Genomic DNA, 5505 nt, shown 5'->3' on the forward strand with positions numbered 1-5505 from the left:
GTACTTTAAAGGTTGATGATGTTGTCGGTGCTATCCTTAGCGAGGAAATGCGACGGAAAAGCTCCGGTGAGACATCGGGAAATGCTTTGAGTGCAGAGTCTAGAGGAAGAAAAATGGAAAGAGGAAAGAGCTCAGGATATCGCAGTAAATCAAGGAAAGGCAGATCCAAGTCCAGATCGGGGATAGTGTGCTGGAAATGTGGAAAGAAAGGACACCTAAAGAAAGACTGTAGATCTCGGAAGGGAAAAGAAGGAGATGCACAGCAAGAAAACAATCATGAAGAAAATGTGACAGGTGAGGTGTTACAATATGCTTTGATTCTTTCTTTCGAAAATATTACTGATTCCTCGGTGGTAGATTCAGGGGCTTCATTCCATGCCACACCTGATAAGAAATACTTTCATGACTATGTTCAAGGAGATTTTGGACAAGTTCGTCTGGGTGATGATAAACCCTGTAAAATCGTTGGAATGGGTAAGGTTCTTGTAAAACAACAGAATGGAAACCAATGGCTATTAAAGGAGGTAAGGCATGTTCCAGATCTAAAGAAAAATCTGATTTCAATAGGGCAGTCAGGCGGTGAAGGTTGTGTGACAACTTTCACATATAAAGCTTGGAAGGTCACCAAAGGAGCCCTGGTAATAGCAAAAGGCGAAAAGGTTGGTACATTGTATTTATGCAATGGTATTTCTAACTATGTTAATGCTTTAACTTCTAAAGGAGCAGATGCAGCATTATGGCATCATAAGCTTGGACACATGAGTGAAAAGGGGATGAAGATTCTTTACTCAAGGAATTTGTTGCCGGGTTTGAAGAATGTTGATTTGGACTTCTGTGAGAACTGCATTTATGGAAAACAGAAGAGAGTCAGATTTCTCAGAGTTGGGAAAGAAAAGAAGAATGAAAAATTAGAGCTTGTGCATACAGACGTATGGGGACCTGCTCAGGGATCATCTCTCGGTGGCTTTCGTTATTATGTTACTTTTATTGATGATGCAACTAGAAAAACTTGGATTTATTGTATTAAGAATAAATCTGATGTATTCGATACTTTCAAGAAATGGAAAGCTTTGGTTGAGATTGAGACAGGAAAGAAATTGAAGTGTATTAGATCAGACAATGGAGGTCAATATTGCAGCAAAGAGTTTGATAGGTACTGTTCAGAGCATGGAATTAGCAGAGAGAAGACAGTTCCAAGAACACCACAAGAAAATGGTGTGTCAGAAAGGATGAACAGAACAATCATGGAGCGTGCAAGGTGCATGAGATTGCATGCAGGATTGCCTTTACAGTTTTGGGCAGATGCTGTAGATACTGCTTTTATCTAATAAACAGAGGGCCTTCAAGTTCCTTGGATGGTGGTGTTCTAGAGGAAGCATGGACAGGTAAAAAGTTAAACTACTCTATTTTAAAGCCTTTTGGTTGTGAGGCCTTTGTCCATATTGATAAAGAAAATAGAACAAAGCTTGAGGCAAAGTCAAAGAAATGCACCTTTATTGGATATGGTGTTAATGATTTTGGTTATCGCTTATATGATTACGAAAATCACAAAATCATTAGGAGCAGAGATGTAATATTCAATGAGAAGGTCTTGTATAAGAATCAGTTGCAGGAAAAGAAACAGGAAAAGGAAAACAAGGAATACACAGTTCTTGATGAAATCACTGAAAAAGGAAAGGTGCCTGAAAATAATAATAATCAACAACCACAACAACAGCAACCACCACAACAACAACATGCATCCCAAACACCTGAAAGTGGTGTTAGAAGATCTACCAGGATAAGTAGATCCCCTGAACGATACTCTCCTTCATTATATTATTTATTGTTGACTGATTCCGGTGAACCCGAATGTTATGAAGAAGCAATGCAGGTTGAAAGCAGGAAGAAGTGGGAGGTAGTCATGGAAGAAGAGATGGACTCCTTAATGCATAACTAGACTTGGGATTTAGTCAGGTTGCTTGTAGGAAAAACTACATTGAAGAATAAATGGGTTTACAGGCTGAAGGAAGAAGATGGAGGAAAACAAAGGTATAAAGCTAGACTTGTGGTGAAGGGGTTTGCACAGAATAAAGGTATTGATTTTGATGAAATATTTTCTCCTGTTGTTAAAATGACTTCAATCATAACTATTTTAAGTCTTGTAGCAGCTGAAGATTTGCATCTTGAGCAGTTAGATGTAAAGACAGCCTTTCTCCATGGGGATTTGGAGGAAGAGATATATATGCAGCAACCACAAGGATATGAGGTGAAAGGGAAGGAGAAACTAGTGTGCAGGTATGGCTTAAAACAGGCTCCAAGGCAGTGGTATCTAAAATTTGACAAGTTTATGTCTGAACAAGGTTATACTAGATGTCACTCCGATCATTGTGTTTATTTGTAAAAGCAAAATGATGGCAGCTATATTATATTGTTATTGTATGTAGATGACATGCTTGTTGCAGGATCTAACATGTAGGAAATAAATGTGCTCAAAAGAAAATTGGCAAGTTCATTTGCAATGAAGGATTTGGGAGCTGCAAAACAAATCCTTGGTATGAGAATAACTAGAGATAGAAAAAATCGTAAATTAACATTGTCTCAGAATGAGTACATACAAAAGGTGTTGAAAAGATTTAACATGCACAATGCAAAACCAGTTAGTACACCTTTTTCTAGCCATTTCAAACTTAGCAAGGAAATGTGCCCAAAGACCCAAGAAGACATGGATTATATGTCTAAAGTTCCATTTGCATCAGCAGTTGGAAGCTTAATGTATGTAATGGTCTGCACAAGGCCTGATATTACACATGCAGTGGGAGTTGTAAGCAGGTACATGAACAATCCAGGAAAGGAACATTGGATGGCAATGAAATGGATTCTCAGATATTTGAAAGGTAACACAAATCAGGCATTATGCTTTGGTGGTTCAAACATCTGCCTACAAGGATATGTTGATGCAGATATGGCATGTTACAGAGATAACAGGAGGAGCACTACAGGATATGTATTCACTGTTGGAGGAACAACTGTCAGTTGGGTTTCAAAAATCCAAAGTGTTGTTGCACTTTCAACAACAGAAGCAGAGTATGTTGCTGCAACAGAGGCTAGTAAAGAAATGATTTGGTTACAAAGGTTTATGGGTGAATTGGGTAAGGAGCATGATATGGGCACGTTATACAGTGATAGCCAAAGTTCCATTCATCTTGTAAAGAACTCAGCATTTCATTCCAAGACTAAACACATACAGCTCAAGTACCATTTCATACGATCAGTGTTGGAAGATGGAGAGTTGAAGCTGGAAAAGATACACACTAGCCAAAATCCTGCAGATATGCTAAAAAAAGTTGTAACCAGGGAGAAACTAAGAATATGCTCAGTTTTAGTTGGTCTTCAAGGATGACGATGAAGATGAGAAATAGCCAGGTCCAAAGAGGAGTCATCGTCCAACAAATGGAGCAGTGGTGGAGTTAATACAATCTGTCTCCAAGTGGGAGATTGTTGGGTGTGGAGCCTGATTATCTTCTATATCCAAAGGTATCGCCACATAGGACCCCAGTTCGAAATGGGGGCGGCAACGCCGCCCGTAAAATATTCGCTGCAGGGGGGGTCCAGGGGGGGCGGCTGCGACCTTTGGGAGCCCCCCCCTGGCGGGGGGTTTCGGGGGTAGCGCCCCCGAAGCTAAAAACAACTGTAAAATTGCCTTGTAAAAGTATAGTAATTTCTAGTCAATCTGGGCCGTTCATTAGGCGAATGATCTGACAGTAGAACTTATGTTTAGTTTAGGGTTTTTTGCCCTAGAAGGCAACCCCTCTCTTTGTATGAGGGTATTGTATTTGAGGCTGTGTGATAGATGTGTATTCTGTGAGCGAGAAACATAGAGGTGAGACTGTGAGAGAAAACATAGGATATTACAACGGATTTGTTGTAGGTTGTGTCTCTTCATTTTGCTGGATAATAGAAAGGAAGGACTGGCTGTTCGGGGTGGACGTAGCCCAAACTAGGTGAACCACGTATATCCGTGTCTCTCTTGTTTTGTGTGTTTTCTGTGTTTATATTTCTGCAATATTTTATGTGTTCCATTGCTCCGTAATATATAATTTTCTAACACTATCCACATGAAAAATATGAAGAAGACTCCATAAGGGTTTAATTTCTGACTCTAGTTGAGATTTGAAGGAGTCAAATGTAACCCCTAGTTGGTTATTGGGATATGTTATAAACAAGTCACTAGGAGGAAAAGGGGTTTTATTCACTTTTTTATTGTATATTGTTCCACATTAAAGTCTTTGGGAGTTCGAGTGAAAGAGAATAATAGAGGGGGGATTTGTGTTCTATAGATCTAGGGTTAAGATGGATCTAGGATGGTTGTGTTCTATTTTGAGCATTTTATATATTGCTCGCATCAACAACAAAATCAATAATGATATATTTGGAATCTAAAGGAATTAACACTTCATAGTATCGATTTTGATTTACTTTAATGCTTCAACATGTATATACATTATGGGAATTTTGAGGTCTAAAATGGGCCTCCTAAGGAAATTATAAAATAATAGTGGAAATAATAAAATAATATTAGATTACATCATCATATTTTAGAGGGAAAAAAGAAAAAACTATTTTTTCAACTCGTGTTTTCAACTTATCTCCCTATGGAATTACTCAAATTTCAAGCGGAAACACTTGTTGGATGCAAAATTTGATTCCTCATCCAAGGAGAACCCATGTTGCATACTTTTTTATGGGCCTCGCTACACGAAAAATAAGAAATACATGAAAAGTGTGATTGCAATCACATTTTTTTCATGTATTACTCATTTTTCGTGTAGCAGGGTCCGTCAAAAGTATGCAACATGGGTACTCCTTGGATGAGGAATTGAATTTTACATCCAACGAGTACTGCCACTAGAAGTTTGAGAAAAACCTTAGGGAGATAAGTTTAAAATACAAGTGAAAAAGTAGTTTTACTATTTTATTATTTTTTTAATCTTTTTACTTTTTTACTCCAAAAATTGTGAATCATCCCCCATGGTTGACATCATCATCTTGAATCCTATTCATTCTTATAAAGTTTATTTTGGTCCTACATTTTTTTAGGAGGCCCGTTTTACACCTCAAAATTCCCCTAATGAATTCATTGTAACATTGAAAGGAATATAATGAAAAATCAATCTAGTTTTCCCCTTTTTGGGTTCCAAGATAAAATCTTTGTGTATATTTTTTAAATTTCTCACCATTGTATATTTTCTAATTTTTTAAGAATTATTTTGTAGGTAGTTTCTATATAGGATTAAATGTTGAATGGTGTTTCCATTGATGTCAACATCAGGTTTTGAACGCTCTTAATAGTTGTCTAGTTAATTGATGCTCCAAATGATTCGAAAACCTTAAATCTCCAAATAACCCCATACTTGTTGAATATTTTTTAGGTCAAAGATAGATGGATTTTTCTTCATGACTATCGTCAACTAATGCTCCTCGTCACTCTAATTTTAGTGGTAGATGGCACATCACGAGATCCCT

Source organism: Pinus tabuliformis, chromosome 3_1 (genome assembly GCF_031772625.1).
Source record: "Pinus tabuliformis cultivar Carrire ecotype Pingquan chromosome 3_1, CPIR1, whole genome shotgun sequence".
In the NCBI taxonomy this organism is placed as follows: Eukaryota; Viridiplantae; Streptophyta; class Pinopsida; order Pinales; family Pinaceae; genus Pinus; species Pinus tabuliformis.